Below are 24732 nucleotides of genomic sequence, written 5' to 3'. Positions count from 1 at the left end.
CTGCCGAGCAGTTTATCACATACAAGCAATCCCTTGCCAGCTTCAAGTCCACATTCACTTCCGCAAAACAAACTTACTTCTCATCTCTCATATCCTCCCTGTCCAACAACCCAAAACAGCTTTTCAACACTTTCAATTCTCTACTCCGTCCCCCAGCACCACCTCCCTCTCCTCTCATTTCTCCTGAAGACTTTGCCTCTTTCTTTAAGCAGAAGATCGATACAATCAGAGAAAGCTTTGACCCGCATCCCCCAATGCCCCCCTTAGCTGTTTTACCCTGTTTATTCAAAACTAACTTCTACAGCATGACAGAAGATCAGCTCTCCACCCTCCTATCAAGATCACATCTCACCACTTGCATGCTTGACCCGCTGCTGTCCCACCTCATCCCTAACTTCGCCACAGTCTTCATCCCAACCCTAACACACCTTTTCATCCTCTCACTCACAACTGGTGTCTTCCCCTCATCCTTCAAGCATGCCTCAGTCACACCCATCCTCAAAAAGCACTCCCTTGACCCATCCTCTGTGTCTAGCTATCGCCCAATATCTCTTCTCCCTTGTGCCTCAAAACTACTGGAACAGCATGTCCATCTTGAATTGTCCTCCTACCTCTTTTCCTGCTCCCACTTTGACCGGTTACAATCTGGCTTCCAATCACATCACTCCACTGAATCTGCCCTAACAAAAGTCACCAATGACCTACTAACCGCCAAAAGCAAGCGACACTACTCTGTCCTCCTTCTTCCGGATCTGTCTTCTGCCTTTGACACTGTGGACAACTCCCTCCTGCTACAGATTTTCTAAACTGTTGGCATCACAGACTTTGCCCTATGCTGGATCTAGTCATATCTAACAGACCGAACATTCAGTGTCTCTCTCTCCCACACCACCTCCTCACCCCTGTCTGTCAGTGTTCCCCAAGGCTCAGTCCTAGATCCCCTGCTCTTCTCCATCTACACCTTCGGCCTGGGGCAGCTCATAGAATCCAATGGTTTGCAGTATCATCTCTATGCCCATGACATGCAGATCTACCTATCTGGACCCGACCTCACCTCCTTACTCACCAAAATCCCACTATGTCAGTCTGCTATTAAAGCTTTCTTTTCTGTTCGCTTTCTAAAACTGAACATTGACAAAACAGAATTCATCATCTTTCCCCCTTCTCACTCTACCCCTCCACCAAACCTATCCATCAATGTCAATGGCTGCTCACTTTCCCAGTCCCCCATGCTCGGTACCTCGGGGTGATCCTCGACTCTGCCCTCTCTTTCAAGCCTCATATCAAAGCCCTTGCCTCCTCCTGCCATCTCAAACTCAAAAATATTTCCTGGATCCTTGCATTCCTTGACCATTAAACCACAAAAGCGCTAGTGCACACCCTTATCATCTCACGCCTTGATTACTGCAACCTCCTACTCTCTGGCCTTACCTCCAGCACTCTAGCACCACTCCAATCCATCCTTCACTCTGCTGCCCGACTAATCCACCTGTCTCCCCGTTATTCCCCAGTCTCTCCTCTCTGACAAGCCCTTCACTGGCTTTCTATTGTCCAGAGGCTCCAGTTCAAAACCCTTACTATGACATGCAAAGCCATCCACAACCTGTCTCCTCCATAAATCTGTGATAGGGTCTCCCAGTACTTACCCACATGCAACCTTCGATCCTCTCAAGATCTCCTTCTCTACTCCCCTCTTATCTCTTCTTCCCACAACTGCATATAAGACTTCTCCTGTGCTTCCCCTATACTCTGGAACTCTCTACTCCAACACACCAGACTGTCGCCTACCACGGAAACCTTCAAAAAGAACCTGAAGACCCACCTCTTCCGACAAGCCTACAATCTGCAGTGATCCTTAGTCACCTTAGCGCCGCTCGACCAACTCTACCCTCACCTTGTGTATCCTCACTCATCCCCTGTAGACTGTGAGCCCTCGTGGGCAGGGTCCTCTCTCCTTCTGAACTTGTTTGTGCCTTGTATTGCTCATGTTTAATGTGCTTGTCAGTTTGCCCCTTTTCACATGTAAAGCGCCATGGAATAAATGGCGCTATATAAATGTATAATAATAATAATAATCTGCTGACACATGGTGAAGTAAGCTGTAAGGTACCATACCGATTGGGGTACACTATGTTTAAGTGGAATGGCTCTACATTTTTTATCAAAACAATGATAACTAAGCACTCAATAGTATTTAGGCCATGTGCACACGTTCAGTATTTTTCGCGTTTTTTTCGCGTTTTTTCATGTTATAAAAACATGATAAAAACGCGAAAAAAACGCTTACATATGCCTCCCATTATTTTAAGTGTATTCCGCATTTTTTGTGCAAATGTAGCCTTTTTTCGCATCGCATCGCATCGCGGAAAAAAAAGCAACATGTTCATTAAAATGCGGAATTGCAGGGGATTTCGCACACCTGGGAGTCCATTGATCTGCTTACTTCCCGCACGGGGCTGTGCACACCATGCGGGAAGTAAGCAGATTATGTGCGGTTGGTACCCAGGGTTGAGGAGAGGAGACTCTCCTCCACGGACTGGGCACCATATAATTGGTAAAAAAAAAAGAATTAAAATAAAAAATAGTCCTATACTCACCTTCGATGTCTTCCCGCCTCTCCACTGCACGCTGTCGCTTCGGTTCCTGTAGCTGGTGTGCGGTGAAGGACCTGCCGATGACATCGCCGTCTTGTGATTGGTCGAGACCGGTCATGTGACCGCTCACGTGACCGCGACGTCATGGAAGGTCCTGCGCGCACACACCATCTATACGGAACGGACGCCGGTGAGGAGATCAGCTGTCTGCGGGTGAGTATAAGCATTTTTTTTATTTTTTTGTATTATTTTTAAACATTCTATCTTTTACTATAGTTGCTGCAAAAGCAGCATCTATAGTAAAAAGTTGGTCACACTTGTCAAACGCTATGTTTGACAAGTGTGACCAACCTGTCAGTCAGTTTTCCAAGCGATGCTACAGATCGCTTGGAAAACTTTAGCATTCTGCAAGCTAATTACGCTTGCAGAATGCTAAAAAAAACACGAAAAAAACGGAAAAAAAACACACAAAAAAAAATGCGGATTTCTTGCAGAAAATTTCCGGTTTTCTTCAGGAAATTTCTGCAAGAAATCCGGACGTGTGCACATACCCTTACTGTACATGTACTATTACTTTTTATTTACTTACTACAGTGTATTTCGTCATTTTCATTTTATCTTAGGCTTTATTTGATTCTGTTAGCAACCATAGACTCCCTTTTGAAAATCAATTTCTCCTTATCTCTGGACCAAATAAAACACTGTCTGTTTTAATTAACACATTGTCTTATATGCGTTCTTCTTATAAGCAGTTTTTCGGATGCACCAATACTGCTCATTACTCTCACATTTTTAATCTGTATTTGGAAATGTCAACTAGAAAAATCCAAATAACTATATACATCCACATTTTTAAAATGAGTAGCTATGCAAAACCCCCAATTATCATTTTTGGAAATGGCTACATCCAAAAATGTTATATGTGTTTCAGATGAGAAAAAAGTAAACTCTAAAACAAATGAAGTTTTGTTTCGGTCATTTACTAAGCATTGTACTTTGCTGATCGACCTGGCACAAATGATAAAAAGGTTGTCTATGAACGTTTTGCAAAATAGACCAATCAGCAGCAATGACTCTAGAATAAACAGGGACTCAAAATGCCCCATTAACAGATTTACATAACTGGAGGAGAATCTCATCCCCATGGCACAAGCTCCTCAACTGCTGATAAATCACCTTCTCTAGCAAAAAAGCATTATGGTTCAAAATAAATTCAATACTCCACATAATGAAATGGACATTGTAAAAATTTCATTTCAGTGTTTCAGATTTTTAATAATTGAACAAATGCCCATCGTATATGTAATAGCTCATTGGGTGACCCACTGAAATGGGAAATAAAGTATCACAGTTAAAATTAAAGTGGTGTTTAGTCCATAAAGATGTGTTTTTTTTGCATTTCCATGTAATCTAAATCAAATTCATTTTGGTTTGCTGGCAGTCAAAATGCTTTTTATTTCAATTGTTACAAACACCTTGAGCATAATGCATCAGACAGTGTTATGTGTTATCATACTCATTTCAGCTGCTACACCCATGTTACTCAACTGGAGTTATGGCCACATTAGGATTCCTTTTGCTAATTAATTATTCCCCTTTGGATCTGATTATGCAAAATCTTGCTTGACTGCTAGAAACCAGTAGAATGTTAAACCATTGGTGATGTATAGCACTGGAGTGCAGATGTATTATCTCTCAAAAACAGCTTTAAATAAGGTAAGAAGATTAAATGCAACTCATTTTGAAAATGGTACATTATTACCTAACGGATTGTACACCAGTGCTGTTAGTAGTTACAGTGTGTTTTCAAGAATATTAACCTTTAAGCTGTCATGCTTTGATAAATACAATTTATTATGTTGGCTACATTATTTCTGTATTATAGTTATTATTTATGCTTTAACTAGAGTATGTCACCATAACATATTTAAAAAAGGAGTAAGGCAGGTTTTCTAGATGTCTCACCGAATGTGCTTTTGAAATAGTAGGAGGATACAGGGTGAATTGACTAAAACGGTTATAGATTTTATAAATTTTACTGATAGTTTATAGTAGAATTAATTCAGTTTGGATAATTGTCTTACGTCTATGTGAGTATACTATATTAAAAAAAAACAACTGTCCAATAAAGAGAACTGTATAGATCTATGCACTAGCAGCCTTATATTGTTTCCAATTGTCTTTGTGCATTAGTTCCTATTTTAGAATTTCAGGGTGTCATGTATTCTTACATATAAAATAGCATCTTGTTTTTATTCATTTTCAGATAAATACATGAAAGATTTAATCATTTGAATCAAGTAATATCTCCCTTGACTTTTAAAAATCAAACATATAGTAAAGTAGTTGTAAATCCAACAGGCAATATAAACCTATAAATGTGAGATACAACACCATGTATTTAATATATTATTTATGAATTCATAAACAATGTACAAATTAAGTAGTTTAAGGTAAAAGGTTACACAGATTTAATTATAAAGACATGATAATAAATATGCCAATAATTATGCACTATGATTATGAATATATCAATCAAAATATCTTTTTTTTTAATAAATATATAATCAATACTTTGATGGTAATAAAATGATATTATATTTGAATAAGTTAAAGTACATAAACTGACTCCAGATATGAAAACAGTTCAGAAAAAAGTGATTTTGGGCAAAATTTGCATGAGTGACTATGAAGAAATAGTGTAGCATGAGCCTAATAATGTAGGATAAAGTGATAAGTAAAGCTACAAAGTACAAACAGTTGAGAAAATAAGTATTTAATACACTGAAGATTTTGCAAGTTTTCCCACAGAATGAGGCAAAGCAAAGTTAACCCTTGACATGATCAGCCCAGAAAAAGGGCAGACAGAATTAAACCCCGGAATGGATCATGACAGTAAGGATGATTCTGAAAAAGGTCAGGAATCAGCCCAGAACTACATGACTTAAAGAGAGCTGGGACCATAATCTTATACATTACCATTTCTACGGTGTCATGGATTAAAATCATTCAGGGCACGCAAGGTTCCCTTTCTTATGCCAGCACATGTTCAGGCCCATTTGAAGTTCGCCAATAACCATCTGGATGATCCAGTGGAAGCTTGGGAGAAGGTTATGTGGTCAGATACGACCAAAATAGAAATTTTCGATATCAACTTCACTTGCCATTTTGGAAGGCGGAAGAAGGATGAGTACAACCCAAGAACATCATCCCATCCATGAATTATAATGGAGGGAAAACCATACTTTGGGGGTGTACTGTATTGAGAGGATGATGGGTGGGGTCTAGAGTTGAGCGACTTTTACTTTTTTCGGATCGAGTCGGGTTTCGCGAAACCCGACTTTGTCAAAAGTCGGGTCGGGTGAAATCGGCCGATTATTGCAAAAAGTCGGGGGCCGACAGAAACACAAAACCAAAGCAAGTCAATGGGGAATCAAAGTCGTCAGTGAGTGGAGGACAGGAAAACACCTACAGTGCCCATTTTAATGCCAAAAACATCAATTCTTATCACTGAAGCTTGTCAATCTTAATTTACTTCATAATAATAGTTAGGCATTGAAAACTGGGGGTCATTTGGCTAAAGTTGTGGGGGGTAGGGCTGGCTCAAGATTTTCGTGGGCCCAGGAAATGCGGAATACGTCACGGTGGTGGAGCAGGGAGAGGTAAGTATTTCAACTTTGCAAGTGCTGTGATCCTGAGCAAGCAGGGGGGCCCACTCGTTGGCATTGGAACTGCACAGGGCCCCTCATAGTACAGCGGTGTGTTTGACGGCGGGTGGCGCCTCCCACCGGCAGAGACACTTTTGCGTACTATGAGGGGCCCTGTGCCAGTGACGTCGCCAATGAGTATGCCCCCCCACCTGATGAAGGAACCTGCACTTTCATCTGCACCTTCCTCTTTGTCCCCATGTAAGGTGGTATAGTATGTGGGAAGGGGAACCTGACTTTCAGCAGGGTCAGATTCTGGCTGTGTAGAGTGCAAGGGGAATGTAGTGGTCTGGGTCAATGTACCAGCAGACCCATCTAGCAGTGGCTGGGCAATGGGCAAGATGAGGAGGAAACACAGATATAGGCCCAAATAATAAAGTAGGCTAAATGCAGTTCAAAATTGGTCACAGGACTAAACAGGCGGCATTGCTTTGTTCAGTGGAGGACAACTAAAAGGAGTGGCAGACACAGTTAGTAGGCCCAAATAATTAAGTAGGCTAAATGCAGTTCAAAATTGGTAACAGGACTAAGCTGGCGGCATTGCTTTCTTCAGCGGAGGACAAATGTAAGGAGTGGCAGACACAGTTAGTAGGCCCAAATAATAAAGTGGGCTAAATGTCTGCCAAAAAATTGTTCATAAATAAACAGGTGGCATAGCTAGGTGTCATGATCTCTGCAGGCAGAGATCATAGCAAGCCTATAGAGGGACAAGCTCTCGGAAGATGGAACTATACTGACCATGAACTAAGCCTGCCGCGCAACTAGAAATAGCCAGGTAGCATTTCCTATTTATCGCTAGATGCCCAGCTCTGGCCTAAGACCTAAATAGCTAGCAGAGGGAAATATAAGACCTGGCTCACCTCTAGAGAAATATTCCAAAGAAGACAGTAGCCCCCACATATAATGACGGTGAGTTCAGATGAAACAACAAACGCAGCAGGAAAATAGTCTTAGCAAATTTGAGGTCCGCTTACTAGATAGCAGAAGACAGATAGTATACTTTCATGGTCAGCAGAAAAACACTAACAAAACACCATCCAGAGATTACCTTAAACTCTGGCATTAACTCATAACGCCAGAGTAGCAATCCCTGATCAACGAGAGCTTTCCAGACACAGTAACAAAACTTCAGCTGTGAACTGGAACAAATAGGCAAAACAAAACATGGACAAAAGTCCAACTTATCTAGAAGTTGTCTAGAAGCAGGAACAAGCACTGAGAGGCATCAGATAACATTGTTGACCGGCAAGAAACCACCAGAGAAATGAGCTTAAATAGCGACACCCACTACTGATGGAACCAGGTGAAACAGGAAAGAGGATGACAAGTCCAATTCCACAAGCGGCCACCGGGGGAGCCCAGAATCCAAATTCACAACAGTACCCCCCCCTCAAGGAGGGGGCACCGAACCCTCACCAGATCCACCAGGGCGACCAGGATGAGCCCTATGGAAGGCACGAACAAGATCAGAAGCATGAACATCAGATGCATTGACCCAAGAATTATCCTCCTGGCCGTAACCCTTCCAGTTGACCAGATACTGGAGCCTCCGTCTGGAAACACGAGAGTCCAAAATTTTCTCCACAACGTACTCCAACTCACCCTCAACCAACACCGGAGCAGGAGGCTCAACTGAAGGTACAACAGGTACCTCATACCTGCGCAATAACGACCGATGAAAAACGTTATGAATGGAAAAGGACGCAGGGAGGTCCAAACGGAAAGAAACAGGATTAAGAATCTCCAATATTCTATAAGGGCCGATGAACCGAGGTTTAAACTTAGGAGAAGAGACCCTCATAGGGACAAAACGAGAAGACAACCACACCAAATCTCCAACACAAAGCCGAGAACCAACACGACGATGACGGTTGGCAAAACGCTGAGTCTTCTCCTGGGACAACTTCAAATTGTCCATAACCTGCCCCCAGATGTGATGCAATCTCTCCACCACCGCATCTACTCCAGGACAATCCGAGGATTCCACCTGACCGGAGGAAAATCGAGGGTGAAACCCCGAATTACAGAAAAACGGGGACACCAAGGTGGAAGAACTGGCCCGATTATTGAGGGCGAACTCTGCCAATGGCAAAAAAGCAACCCAATCATCCTGGTCAGCAGAGACAAAACACCTCAGATATGTCTCAAGGGTCTGATTAGTCCGCTCGGTCTGGCCATTAGTCTGAGGGTGAAAAGCAGATGAAAAAGACAAATCTATGCCCATCCTAGCACAGAATGCCCGCCAAAATCTAGACACAAATTGGGTACCTCTGTCAGAAACAATATTCTCAGGAATACCGTGCAATCGGACAACATTCTGAAAAAACAGAGGAACCAACTCAGAAGAAGAAGGCAACTTGGGCAGAGGAACCAAATGGACCATTTTAGAGAAACGGTCACAGACCACCCAGATGACAGACATCTTCTGGGAAACAGGCAGATCTGAAATAAAATCCATCGAGATGTGTGTCCAAGGCCTCTTAGGAATAGGCAAGGGCAACAGCAGTCCGCTAGCCCGAGAACTACAAGACTTGGCCCGAGCACAAACGTCACATGACTGCACAAAGACTCGCACATCTCGTGACAGGGAAGGCCACCAGAAGGATCTTGCCACCAAATCCCTGGTACCAAAAATTCCGGGATGTCCTGCCAATGCAGAAGAATGTACCTCAGAGATGACTCTGCTGGTCCAATCATCCGGAACAAACAGTCTATCAGGCGGACAACGATCCGGTCTATCCGCCTGAAACTCTTGCAAGGACCGCCGCAGATCAGGAGAAACGGCCGACAAAATCACTCCCTCCCCAAGGATACCTGTGGGTTCAGAATTACCAGGAGAGTCCGGGTCAAAACTCCTAGAAAGGGCATCTGCCTTAACATTCTTAGAACCCGGTAGGTATGACACCACAAAATTAAAGCGAGAAAAAAATAAAGACCAGCGCGCCTGTCTAGGATTCAGGCGTCTGGCAGTCTCAAGATAAATCAAATTTTTGTGGTCAGTCAATACCACCACCTGATGCCTAGCCCCCTCGAGCCAATGGCGCCACTCCTCAAAAGCCCACTTCATGGCCAAAAGCTCCCGATTCCCAACATCATAATTCCGCTCTGCGGGCGAAAATTTGCGAGAAAAGAAGGCACAAGGCCTAATGACGGAGCAGTCGGAACCTTTCTGCGACAACACTGCCCCAGCTCCGATCTCCGAAGCGTCAACCTCAACCTGAAAAGGCAGATTCACATCAGGCTGACGCAACACAGGGGCAGAGGCAAAACGGCGCTTAAGCTCCTGAAAGGCCTCCACAGCATGAGGGGACCAATTAGCAACATCAGCGCCTTGTCTGGTCAAATCAGTCAGTGGTTTAACGACATCCGAAAAACCAGCAATAAATCGGCGGTAAAAGTTGGCAAAGCCCAAAAATCTCTGAAGACCCTTAAGAGAGGAGGGCTGAGTCCAGTCACAAATAGCTTGCACCTTGACGGGATCCATCTCAATGGAAGAGGGAGAAAAAATATACCCCAAAAAGGAAATTTTCTGGACCCCAAAAACGCACTTAGACCCCTTCACACATAAAGAATTAGACCGCAGAACCTGAAAAACTCTCCTGACCTGCTGGACATGAGAGTCCCAGTCATCAGAAAAAATCAGAATATCATCCAGATATATTATCATAAATTTATCCAGAAAATCGCGGAAAATATCATGCATAAAAGACTGGAAAACTGAAGGGGCATTAGAAAGGCCAAAAGGCATGACCAAATACTCAAAGTGGCCCTCGGGCGTATTAAATGCGGTCTTCCACTCATCCCCCTGCCTGATCCGCACCAAATTATACGCCCCACGAAGATCAATTTTAGAGAACCACTTAGCACCCTCTATACGAGCAAACAAATCAGTAAGCAATGGCAATGGGTATTGATACTTAACAGTGATCTTATTCAGAAGCCGATAATCAATACATGGTCTCAAAGAGCCGTCTTTTTTTGAGACAAAGAAAAACCCAGCTCCCAAGGGAGAAGAAGATGGACGAATATGTCCCTTTTCCAAAGACTCCTTTATATATTCCCGCATAGCAGCATGTTCCGGCACAGACAAATTAAACAAACGACCCTTTGGATATTTACAACCCGGTATCAAATCTATGGCACAATCGCACTCACGGTGCGGAGGTAACGACCCAAGCTTGGGTTCGTCAAAGACGTCTTGATAATCAGAGAGGAACTCAGGGACTTCAGAGGGAATGGACGACGAAATAGAAACCAAAGGTACGTCCCCATGAATACCCTTACATCCCCAGCTCAACACAGACATTGCTCTCCAGTCCAAGACTGGGTTGTGAGACTGCAACCATGGCAATCCCAGTACCAAATCGTCATGTAAATTATACAGCACCAGGAAACGAATAATCTCCTGGTGATCCGGCTCGATACGCATGGTTACTTGTGTCCAGTATTGTGGTTTATTATTAGCCAATGGGGTGGAGTCAATCCCCTTCAGAGGAATAAGAGTCTCCAAAGGCTCTAAATCAAAACCACAACGATTGGCAAAGGACCAATCCATAAGACTCAGAGCGGCGCCAGAGTCAACATAGGCGTCCGTGGCAATGGATGACAAAGAACAAATCAGGGTTACAGACAAAATAAACTTAGACTGAATGGTGCCAATGGAAACAGACTTATCAAGCTTCTTTGTACGCCTAGAGCATGCTGATATAACATGAGTAGAATCCCCACAATAGAAACACAATCCATTCTTCCGTCTAAAATTCTGTCGCTCGCTCCTGGACAGAATTCTATCACACTGCATACTTTCTGGCGTCTTTTCCATAGACACCGCCAGATGGTGCACCGGTTTGCGCTCCCGCAGACGCCTATCAATCTGAATAGCCATTGTCATGGACTCATTCAGACCTGCAGGCAAAGGGAACCCCACCATAACATCCTTAACGGCATCAGAGAGACCTTCTCTGAAAGTTGCCGCCAAGGCGCACTCATTCCACTGAGTAAGCACAGACCATTTACGGAATTTTTGGCAGAAAACTTCAGCTTCGTCTTGCCCCTGAGATAGTGCCATCAAAGTTTTTTCTGCCTGAAGTTCCAAATGAGGTTCCTCATAAAGCAAGCCCAAGGCCAGAAAAAACGCATCCACATCGCGTAACGCAGGATCCCCTGCTGGCAATGAGAAGGCCCAATCTTGAGGGTCACCCCTGAGCAAGGAAATCACAATCCTAACCTGCTGAGCAGGGTCTCCAGCTGAACGAGACTTCAGGGACAAATAAAGCTTACAATTATTTCGGAAATTCTGGAAGCTAGCTCTATTCCCTGTGAAGAACTCCGGCAAAAGAATTCTCGGCTCAGATACCGGAGCATGTACCACAAAATCTTGTAAATTTTGTACTTTCGTGATGAGATTATTCAAACCCGCAGTTACACTCTGGAGATCCATTATTGTCAGGTGCACACAGAGCATACAGAGATTAGGAGGAGAGAGAGAAAAAAGACTGCAGCAAGGCAGACTGGAGGAAAAAAAAAAAAAAAATTCCAGCAGACTTCTTATAACTCTCCTTTCTCAACCTGGGTCTTTAACACTTTACGGGCCGGTCAAACTGTCATGATCTCTGCAGGCAGAGATCATAGCAAGCCTATAGAGGGACAAGCTCTCGGAAGATGGAACTATACTGACCATGAACTAAGCCTGCCGCGCAACTAGAAATAGCCAGGTAGCATTTCCTATTTATCGCTAGATGCCCAGCTCTGGCCTAAGACCTAAATAGCTAGCAGAGGGAAATATAAGACCTGGCTCACCTCTAGAGAAATATTCCAAAGAAGACAGTAGCCCCCACATATAATGACGGTGAGTTCAGATGAAACAACAAACGCAGCAGGAAAATAGTCTTAGCAAATTTGAGGTCCGCTTACTAGATAGCAGAAGACAGATAGTATACTTTCATGGTCAGCAGAAAAACACTAACAAAACACCATCCAGAGATTACCTTAAACTCTGGCATTAACTCATAACGCCAGAGTAGCAATCCCTGATCAACGAGAGCTTTCCAGACACAGTAACAAAACTTCAGCTGTGAACTGGAACAAATAGGCAAAACAAAACATGGACAAAAGTCCAACTTATCTAGAAGTTGTCTAGAAGCAGGAACAAGCACTGAGAGGCATCAGATAACATTGTTGACCGGCAAGAAACCACCAGAGAAATGAGCTTAAATAGCGACACCCACTACTGATGGAACCAGGTGAAACAGGAAAGAGGATGACAAGTCCAATTCCACAAGCGGCCACCGGGGGAGCCCAGAATCCAAATTCACAACAGCTAGGTACAGGGGTGGGATCCTCTGCTGAGTAGCAGACAGTGGTAGTAGGCGCAAAGTATTAACTGGACTAAATGGAGGCCAGGGCCCCTGTATATTTTAACTATCATCTAATCATCTATCATTTCAACAAATTTGTATTGGCAGTGCCATTGAAGGATTTAACAGCCCAGACTACACAGTGGTGGAGCAGGGAGAGGTAAGTATTGCAAGTGGTAGAGCACTGTTCGAGCTGGGGGAGGGACACTCTCTCGTGGGTGGGGGTACTGGCACAGGGCCCCTCATATTACGATGGTGTGTCTGATGTTGGTTGTGCACCAACACTGCCAAAGACACTTCATTGTAATATGAGGGACCCTGTGTCAGTGCCATCGCCCAAGAGTGGGCCCACCCACCTGTCCAGGCAATAGCACTCGCAATGGTGCTTGCGCCAGGTGGTGACCACGGCCCTGTGCGGGGAGTCAGCCCATTTAGGGAGGTATATAAATGGTCTATGGTGGAAATTCAGCAGCTGCATATGGAGGAATTGGAGAAGCAAGTAAGAGGAGGCCAAAAGCAAGACATTTTTCAGGCAAGCTACATGTCAGCAGGGGTAGGTGGGGCAAAATAATTTGAAATCCATGATTGGTTCATTTTATTGAAGGTTAGATCATCAACATTTTGGGTACCCAGACGTGTCCTTTTTTCGGTCAGTATTGAACCAGCAGCACTGAAGACTCTTTCTGATAGCACACTAGCAGCAGGGCAAGCGAGCTCCTGTAATGCATATTCTGCCAATTCAGGCCAGGTGTCTATTTTAGATGCCCAGTAATCAAAGGGGAATGACCTGTGAGGCAGAACATCAATAAGGGAGGAAAAGTAGTTCGTAACCATACTGGAAAAATGCTGTCTCCTGTCACTTTGAATCGATGCAGCAGTACCTGTCGTGTCAGCGGTCATTGCGAAATCACTCCACAACCTGGTCATAAAACCCCTCTGTCCAACGCCACTTTGGATTTGTGCACCTCTAACACCTCTGCCATGTTGCCCCCTATGGCTCGTGTGAGAACCATCACTGCCGCTGTGTGCTGGAAATGGCTGAACCAAACGGTCTACAAGAGTTGCTTGTTTGGTAGCCAATATTTGCTCAAGGTTCTCATGTGGCATGATATTTTGTAATTTTCCTTTACATCGTGGATCCAGGAGGCAGGCCAACCATTAATCGTCATCGGTCATCATTTTGATAATGCGGGGGTCCCTTTTTAGGACACGCAAGGCATACTCAGCCATGTGGGCCAATGTTCCAGGTGTCAATTCACTGCTTGTGCTGGGTTGAGGAGCACTTTCTTGCAAATCAACATCACTTGTGTCCCGCAAAAACCCTGTACCTGACCTTGCAATGCCTCCAGTTTCTATTGCCCCCTGAGAAGGATCCTCCTCCCATAAATATTCATCCCCATCCTCCTCCTCCTCTTTGTCCGCCAACTCATCCAGTTGAGTTGCCTGAGCAGACAATGGCTGACTGTCATCAAGGCTTCCCTCCTCCTCGGCTGCAGACGCCTGCTCCTTAATGTGCGTCAAACTTTGCATCAGCCGACGCATTAGTAGGATGCTCATGCTTATGATGGCATCGTCTGCACTTACCAGCTGTGTGCATTCCTCAAAACACTGAAGGACTTGACAGAGGACTAGTAGCTTCGACCACTGCACACCAGACAACTCCATGTCTGCCATCCAAGTGCCTGCCCGTGTATGTGTATCCTCCCACAAATTAATTACAGCACGCCTCTGTTTGCACAGCCTCTGAACCATGTGCAGTGTGAAGTTCCACCTTGTTGCAACGTCGATCATTAGGCAGTGCTGGGGAAGATTCAGTGATCGCTGATGGTTCTGCATATGGCTGGAGTGTACGGGCGACCGGCGGATGTGAGAGCAGGCTTCGCACCTTCAAGAGCAGGGCTGGTAACTCTGGATAATTTTTGAGGAAGCACTGCACCACCAGGTTCAAGGTGTGAGCCAGGCAAGATATGTGTTTCAGTTCTGAAAGGGCTATGGCAGCCATAAAATTCCTTCCATTATCACTGACTACCTTGCCTGCCTCAAGATGTACACTGCACAGCCATGACTGCGTTTGTTGCTGCCAGTACTCAGCCAGTACTTCCGCGGTGTCTGTTGTTGCCCAAACACTTCAATTGTAACACAGCCTGCTGACGCTTACCACTAGCTGTTCGATAATGGGACACCTTGTGTGCAACACTGGCAGCTGCGGATGGAGTGGTCGGGCTACTGTGCTCTGTGGATGAGCTTTTGCTTCTGTAGGAGGAGGAGGAGGAGGGGTGTCGAACGCCTACAGCCAACTGTTTCCTAGACCATGGGCTAGGCAGAACTGTCCCACTATGGCTGTCCCCTGTGGACCCTGCATCCACCACATTAACCCAGTGTGCCGTGATGGACACGTAACATCCCTGGCCATGCCTACTGGTCCATGCATCTGTTGTGAGGTGCACCTTTCCACTGACTGATTGCCTCAGTGCATGGACATGGTACTGCGTAGGCCATCAGGTCTTTGAAAGCTTTGCTTTCAACCAACCTGTAGGGCATCATCTCTAATGAGATTTGTCTAGCAATGTGGGTGTTCAAACCCTGTGTACGTGGATGAGAGGATGAGTACTTTCTTTTCCTAATGAGAGTCTCTTGTAGGGTGAGCTGGACTGGAGAGCTGCATATGTGGAACTAGCGGTGGTGGTGGTGGTGGACATGGCAGATTGAGAGAGGGTTGGTGATGGTATTCTTGATGTTGGCCTACATACAGTGTTTCCTACCAATAACCTTGTGACTCCCTGACTGCTTTGGCCTTGCGACGATACCTCCACATTTGCTGCTTGTGGTGTCCTAACCAGTGGGCTTACAGTGAGGGAAGCAATGTAGCATTGCTGACTACCTTCATTCTGAGCAGGTGCACCAACGGTACGTGACGTTTGGTAGTTAGTCCAGGCTTGCAAGTGCATGCTGGTTAAATGTCTACTCATGCACGTTGTATTTAAATTTTGAAGATTCTTCCCTCTGCTAAAGGTCTTTGAGCATTTCTTACAGATAACTTTGCACTGATCATTCGGATCTTGGTTAAAAAATTGCCACACTGCACTCTTCCTACTATCGAATACCTTTTCAGGCATTGCACGCTGTGCTACTTTCACCGGATGGCCACGCTGTCCTAAAACTGTTTTTGACACACTTTTTTGGCCTGATATGGGCCTGCCAGATGACAGCTGTTGCAATGTAGATGGCTGCTGTGGATCATCCACCTCCACTTCTGAGCTACTGGCAGCTGCACCCTCTTCCCCCAATGGCTGCCAATCTGGGTCAACAACTGGGTCATCTATCACCTCCTCTTCAATGTCATGTGTACCTTCCTCTGTGTCACCGTGTAAGGTGCTATAGTGTTTGGGACGGGGCACCATAGTCTCATCAGGGTCAGATTCTGGCTCAGTACACTGCAAGGGCAATGTAGTGATCTGAGTCAATGGAACAGCATAATAATCTAGCTGTGGCTGTGCATCAGTGCACTCCATGTCCGATTCATCTTGTAATGGGCAGTTAACAATTTCCCTTTCTAACTCAGGCACAGTATGTGTAAAGAGCTCCATGGAGTAACCTGCAGTGTCGCCTGACGCATCCTTCACTTTTGGTTTGGGTGAAGGACACAAGGAAACATCTTGTTCCTGACCGGGAGCATCCACTGACGACTCGCTGCTTTTATATTTTGAACTTTCTAAAGAGGAGGCGAAAGAGCTAGAGGCTGAGTCAGCAAGGAAAGCCAAAACTTTTTCCTGCTGCTCCGGGCTTTAAAAGCGGTTTTCCTACTCCAAGATAAGTGAGCCTTCGGGGCTTTTTGTAGCCAGACGATGACGCTGGCTCAACACCTCCAGCCTTAGGTGCTATTTTGCTTTTCCTACTACCATCAGATGGTCCACCACCACCATCAGTACCAGCTGGCAACGACCACTCATGGCCTCTTCCACCAGACTTCCTCATTTTTGGGAAAATCTAACCAAAATAACAACCGTTATATGGTACTGTAAAACAAGGTAGAAGGTGTATATAAACTTGTTGAGAAAATAAATCTCCCTTTTTTTTGGGAGACTGCACCAAAACTCAGGCCCATTGTATAACACAACACAATGTAAGTGGCAGAACATGGCTGGCTGATATACGACAAACTAACAGACCTGACGTATATCCACTTTGTGACAATTTGACTCTCCATTTTTTTGGGGGGAGACTGCACCAAAACTCTGCACCAAAACTCAGGCAGTCCAGTGTATAACACAACACAATGTTAGTGGCAGAACGTGGCTGGCTGATATATGACAAACTAACAGAACTGACGTATATCCACTTTGTGACAATTTGAATCTCCCTTTTTTTGGGGGGGAGACTGCACCAAAACTCAGGCAGCCCAGTGAATAACACAACACAATGTAAGTGGCAGAAAGTGGCTGGAAGATATATAAAAAAAATACAAGGACTGTAGTACAATTTCAATCTCCCTACAATGATCTCAGGACAAGTATGGCAGCAATACAAAGGACTGCTGCACACAAAAGTGTGGAAAATAAACAAGATAACTGTGCAGAAAGGAGCAACAGGAGCAAGCTGCAGCAATCTCTCCCTATGCTACGATCGGCAGAAGTAGGATGGCGGTCGGCGTGCACGCCCCTTTATACCCCCTGTGACGCCGCATAAAGCAAGCCAATCACTGTCATGCCCTTCTCTAAGATGGTGGGGAACGAAGACCTATGTCTTCACGCCGCCCACACTCTGCATCCTTCTTCATTGGCTGAAAAACGGCGCTTTAAGCGTCATATGAAATGCGAATTTGGTGTGAAGATCGCCGACCGCATGGCCGATCCCACACTAGGATCGGGTCGGGTTTCATGAAACCCGACTTTGCCAAAAGTCGGTGATTTTTGAATGTGTCCGATCCGTTTCGCTCAACCCTAGTGGGGTCATGTATCATGAGATTTTGTCCAACAGCCTCTGTCTCTCAGTGAAGATGGGTCATGTCTGGGTCTTTTTGCATGAGAATGATCCAAAACACACAGTCATGGCAACTAAGGAGTGACTATGTAAGAAGTTAAAAAGGGTTCTGTACAAAATATTAAGTTCTGTTTTTCTATCAAATCAAACGTTATTATCTTGTTTTCTGTTTAAGATTCTGTCTCTCACAGTTGAAATATATCCAGAGGCGGATTATAAGAGGGTCAATCTGGGCAGTAGCCCAGGGCCCAGTGATGTGGGGGGGCTCTGGGCTACTGCACAGATTTCCCTCCGCCATCAGGGCATTACTGCCCATGCCCTGACTGGCGTATCATTTATGGGCCCGGTGGGCAGAGAGCGGGGGCCAGCATCAGGCCCCATCTCATCTGCTCACCAGGCCCATACCGGCGCTGCAGCGGTTTCCTATTGACGTGCGGGCGCGCGCCCGCACGTCAATAGTTATCAACAGCCGCCAGCCAATTGGAGGCTGGCAGCTGAAGTCAGCCGCAGGCGCAGCTCACACGTCGCCAACGTTATTGTCAGTCGCCGGTGAGTGTGCGCTGCTGGAGGGAGCTCGCCGCTGGAGCGCACAGGTGAGGTGAGGAGAACTCATTTTTTTTGTTTCTTTTGCGAACGGCAATCCGGGGGTCCCGGGGCAATATGCTGGACACACGGGGGCAATGCTGGAGACACTGGGGCAGATTGCTGGACACACTGGGGGCAATGCTGGAGGACACACTGGGGCAGATGATTGCTGGAGACACTGGGGGCAATGCTGGAGACACTGGGGGTAATGCTGGAGACACTGGGGGCAATGCTGGACACACTGGGGCAGATGATTGCTGGACACACTGGGGCAATGCTGGATACACTGGGGCAGAATGCTGGACACACTGGGGCAATGCTGGAGAAACTGGGGCAGATTGCTGGAGACACTGGGGGCAATGCTGGAGACACTGGAGCAATGCTGGAGACACTGGGGCAATGCTGGAGACACTGGGGCAATGCTGAAGACACTGGGGCAATTCTGGAGACACTGGGGCAGATTGCTGGAGACACTGGGGGCAATGCTGGAGACACTGGGGCAGATTGCTGGAGACACTGGGGCAATGCTGGAGAAACTGGGGCAGATTGCTGGAGACACTGGAGGCAATGCTGGAGACACTGGAGCAATGCTGGAGACACTGGGGCAATGCTGGAGACACTGGGGCAATGCTGGAGACACTGGGGCAATGCTGGAGACACTGGGGCAATTCTGGAGACACTGGGGCAGATTGCTGGAGACACTGCGGGCAATGCTGGAGACACTGGAGCAATGCTGGAGACACTGGGACAGTGCTGGAGACACTGGGGCAATGCTGGAGACACTGGGGCAGATTGCTGGACACTGGGGGCAATGCTGGAGACACTGGGGCAGATTGCTGGACACTGGGGGCAATGCTGGAGACACTGGGGCAGATTGATGGACACTGGGGGCAATGGTGGAGACACTGGGGCAATGCTGGAGACACTGGGGCAGATTGCTGGAGACACTGCGGGCAATGCTGGAGGACACACTGGGGCAGATGATTGCTGGAGACACTGGGGCAATGCTGGAGACACTGGGGCAATGCTGGAGACACTGGGGCAGATTGCTGGACACTGGGGGCAATGCTGGAGACACTGGGGCAGATTGCTGGACACTGGGGGCAATGCTGGAGACACTGGGGCAGATTGATGGACACTGGGGGCAATGCTGGAGACACTGGGGCAGATTGCTGGAGACACTGGGGCAGATTGCTGGAGACACTGGGGGCAATGCTGGAGACACTGGGGCAGATTGCTGGAGACACTGGGGGCAATGCTGGAGGACATTCTGGGGCAGATGATTGCTGGAGACACTGGGGCAATGCTGGAGGCACTGGGGCAATGCTGGAGACACTGGGGCAATGCTGGACACACTGGGGGCAATGCTGGAGGACACACTGGGGCAGATGATTGTTGGACACACTGGGGCAATGCTAGAGACACTGGGGCAATGCTGGAGACACTGGGGCAGATTGCTGGACACTGGGAGCAATGCTGGAGAGCACACTGGGGCAGATGATTGCTGGAGATGCTGGGGCAATGCTGGAGACACTGGGGCAATGCTGGACATACTGGGGCAGATTGCTGGACACACTGGGGGTAATATGCTGGACACACTGGGGGTAATATGCTGAACACACTGGGTGTAATATGCTGGACACACTGGGGGTAATATGCTGGACACATTGGGGCAGAATGCTGGACACACTGTCTGGGGGCAATGCTGGACACTCTGGGGCAATATGCTGGACATACTGGGGCAGATTGTTGAACACACTGTCTGGGGCAATGATGGACATAGGGGCTAATTAAGGGATATTATTACTGCAGTGATGTATTTATTTTATTTTTTGAGTATACTGTTTTAAATGGGGGGCGGTCCTGTTACTGTGCAGAGTGACACTATGTCACCTCTTTTTCTTCATGTGGTGTAATGTAGAAGTTGGGAAAAATTAAGTAATGTGTTCTGCAAGCGGAGCTCGAGAAAGCTGTGTTATTTCCTGCAGAGACAAGTCCTGGCTGGAAGAAGTGATGGCGGTCTGTGCTTGATGAAAGATGAAAGACTTCACCTAGAGACGTCACTGGTGAGTCAGTGTTACCTATACACTGACACTATACACTGTATACTATATACAGAGCTCCTGTATATAATGTCACCAGTGATCACTGTATTACCTATACACTATATACAGAGCTCCTGTGTACAATGTCACCAGTGATCGCTGTATTACCTCTACACAGACACTGCATACTAAGTACAGATCTCCTGTGAATACTGGCACTTATGGTGATAGTATTGTGGTTTTTTTTTATTACTGATCAGTATTGTAGTATTCAGTCACTATGTGGTGGTAATATGTGGTCGGAAAATGGTGTTGTGGTATTTGTCCCTTGTATGTGCTATTTGGTCACCAAGTGGTGGTAATATGTGGTCTTGACATGGTGCGGTGGTATTTGTTCCTTGTATGTGATATTATTCGATCACTGTGGTTGTAATTTGTGGTCTGGTCATGGTGCGGTGGTATTTGTTCCTTGTATGTGATATTGGTCAAAATATGCATAAATTGTATTGCATATTTTAACAAATATTTAATAGGTTACAGTAGAGTAGGGCCCAGCCAATTTTCTGGAATAATCTGGTTCAGGTATCACATGACCCCGTCACATGACCCCGTCACATGACCCCCGTCACATGACCGGGGGGCCCCACAGTGTCTGAACAGCCCGGGGCCCTGGCTACCCTTAATCCACCCCTGAATATATCTATGATAAAAATTGCAGACCTCTCCATTCTATGTAGGTGAGAAAATTTGCAAAATTGGCAGTATATTAAGTATTTATTTTTTCCCACTGTAATTGAAAGTCATTATGCAGTAATGTGAGAATTAAAATTACCAACACAAAAAATCTAAAAGAACAGCTAATGTACTGTATGAGGAAAGTACAGACATCTTGCAGACATGTTGTGCCCATCTCGAGTTTCACCATAAATGTGACTATGGAACTTGTGAAGTGTTTATGGGAAAATGTGTAAAAGAGAGTGAAAAAACAAAATACTAATTCAAAAACAAAAAGGAGTACATGTGTGAGTGTGAGGAAATGCATTGCCCAGCTACACTTCCCCCATGTTGCCTTACTAAAGCTGAGGAGAAATTCACCTTGGACACAACATGTCCGCAAGGGTTCTGTGCCTACTTCATGCATTAAGTGTTTCTTTCAGATTATTTTTCTGGTAATTTTGATTTTCACATTACTGCACGATGAATTGTGTTATGCACATGGCTGTAGAACCACTGTGCCACAGACCAGAGAGAGCCTAGAGGGCCATAACTAAGCATGCACCTGACTTTTTGCTAGAGCCCTGATGGTGGGGTTTGACTGGCTCCAAGTGCATGCCAGATACTACTTCAGGACAGAACCATTGAGCTGTGGCAGCAAACCTCATAGTGGACAGGGAAGCAGGACTGTCTCATAACTAGTGTTGAGCATTCCGATACCGCAAGTATCGGGTATCGGCCGATATTTGCCGTATCGGAATTCCGATACCGAGATCCGATACTTTTGTGATATCGGGAATCGGTATCAGGATCGATATTAATGTGTAAAATAAAGAATAAAAAAAAAAATATTGATATACTCACCTCTCTGATGCAGCCTGGACCTTACCGATGTAACCGGCAGCTTCCATTCCTAAGAATGAGCGCTTGAAAGACCTTAGATGACGTCGCGGCTTGTGATTGGTCAAGTGAGCGGTCACGTGACCGCCATGCGACCAATCACAAGCCACGACGTCATCTAAGGTCTTTCAAGCGCTCATTCTTAGGAACGGAAGCTGCCGGTTACATCGGTAAGGTCCAGGCTCCGTCGGAGAGGTGAGTATATCAATATTTTTTATTTTTATTCTTTATTTTCCACATTAATATCGATCCCAGGGCCTGAAGGAGAGTTTCCACTCCTTCAGACCCTGGGAACCATACAGGATACCTTCCGATACTTGGTGTCCCATTGAATTGTATTGGTATCGGGTATCGGTATCAGCGATATCTGATACTTTTCGGGTATCGGCTGATACTATCCGATACCGATACTTTCAAGTATCGGACTGTATCGCTCAACACTACTCATAACTAGTTAATGGAAAGGTACATACAAGCTGGTTCCAAGGTACAAGTTCAGACTGGGTAGAGAAATGGTATGGTAACAGGACAGACGGATCAGGATTAGAGCCATGCAAAACTGATAGACAGGTTGGTCAATACATGCGGAAAGTAAGCGGATCAATGCATTTCTATGTGTGCGGAATCCCCACGATTCCGCACAAAGAATGAACATGCTGCGTTTTTTTGCAGAATGCGATTCTGCCGCAGAAAAAAAATGCAACATGTGCACAAAAATTGCAGATTGCATTCTAATTTGCTTAATGTATGCGTTCTCAGTTTTATTGCGTTTTTATAGTGAAAAACTGCAAAAAAAACACGAAAAATCCTGAACGTGTGCACACAGCCTAAAGCAGTGTTCTTGTAGAACCTTTTTATCTTACCACACTGCATTAGTTTTCTTTAAACAATTTTAAATGGTTTATTTTCCTTATCCCCTTTCACAATAATAACTTCCACCGCATCCATCCAATTTCATAGTCCCAATTTTTGACATATTTCTTATGTTCTGAATACATTATAAGTCAAGATCTGATTCCTTTTCCCTTTTCCTTTTCAAGTGGTAAAGTGGTATACATGAAAAATTTCCAATTAATTTCCTTAGGAAAAAACTATTAGTCATTTCTTTACACTCTCCTCTTACAATTCTTAATATATACGTACCTTGTATTGTCTTCACATCCTATTCCATCCAAATGTGTCCGGATCCCAGAATTCCATGCGGCGTAAGTTCACCGACTGTCATATTGGAACATCCAGGTGATAGATTTCTCAATATGGACACTGCTGGTGGTACCAGCCTCTTGTGCGGTACCACCAGCGGTACCACCAGCAGAACACCGTCGCACCACACACACAATCACACACTGTGTACACCATATGCACCACACACACAAACGCAAACACACTCTGTATATGCTGTACGCACCACACACACACACACACTCTATATGCCATATGCACTGCACACACACACTGTATACGCCGTACTCACCACACACACACTGTATACGCCGTACTCACCACCCACACACACTGTATACACCATATGCACCACACACACACACACTGTATACACCATACACAGCCTCTTGCACGGTACCACCAGTGGAACACCATCACGAACACGCTGCCGGTGGCCATCACTGACCACCGCCATCTTTGTACAGAAGGAGCGCATGCACAGCTTTAATGTGACTGCCGCTATCTGTCTGCACAAAGATGGTGGTGGTCTGATTTACTGCGCCTGCACAAATTCTGTGCAGGCACAGTGAATCATTCGGCTGATCCCGGAGGCAGATGTGTGACATGTCTACACACAGAGGAAGCTGGTCACATTAAAGGGATTTTCCCATGAACAAAAGTTCATTTTAAAAATTGTCTGTGTCTGGCCATGTATGGAGCATACCACATCTCCTTGGCAGGGGAGGAAGCAAAAGACAATACTGAAATTACAGCAGGGGATCACAGAGGAATCATTTTGTAAGCTAAAATAATTCACTGACTGTTTTTAAACAATATTTTACCTCACAAAATGTATCCTCTGCGATCTCCTGCTGTAATGTCAGTATTGTCTTTTGCTTCCTCCCCTGCCCAGGAGCTGTGGTATGTTCTGTACATGGTAAAAAAGCACAGTGGTGGAGAAAAAGAGAGCACACAAGGGAGAGAGCACATGGGGTACACAGGTCAAGGAAGAGATGACATGCAAGGAGAAGACAGCAGATGGGGGAGAGAGAAAGCCCACAGGGGTAAGAGAGACAGAGCACAGGGGGGAGACAGCTCAAATGGGACAGCACATGAGGGGAGAACACAGCACAGGAAGGAGAAAGACAGCAGACAAGGGGGATATCACATGGGTAGACAGGTCAAAGAAGAGAGCACAGACGGGAGAAGTCAGCACATTGGGAAAGAGAGAGTGGATAGGTGAGTGAGCACATTGGGGAGAGATTCTCAATGCTGCAATGCCTGCCCCATCATGGCATTACCGCCCTCCCGATGCCATAGCATCCATGTAGTTCCTTTAATAAATGTTCATCGTATTACAATCATAGAGGGATATCACTCACATAAGCCAAAGTTCTTTTTTGTTTTTCATTTTTTCATCACGTTGCAACCCCATCATGGCTACTGCTCAGTGCTCACAAAACTTCCTTCCTTATAACTTCTGTACATGGATTCCTGCATATTTCCCCTTATATTATACTCTTTTTCTTTCCCCATACTCTCCTCTTAACCCCTTTCTGACATTAGACGTACTATCCCGTCGAGGTGGGGTGTGCCCGTATGACCACCGACAGGATAGAGCAGGCGCCGGGAAGCCTCCAGGAGCTGTGCACGTCAGATCGCCGATCTGACACAGTGCACAGCAAAG

Source organism: Ranitomeya variabilis, chromosome 1 (genome assembly GCF_051348905.1).
Source record: "Ranitomeya variabilis isolate aRanVar5 chromosome 1, aRanVar5.hap1, whole genome shotgun sequence".
In the NCBI taxonomy this organism is placed as follows: Eukaryota; Metazoa; Chordata; class Amphibia; order Anura; family Dendrobatidae; genus Ranitomeya; species Ranitomeya variabilis.
Note: the sequence above shows the minus strand (reverse complement) of the source record.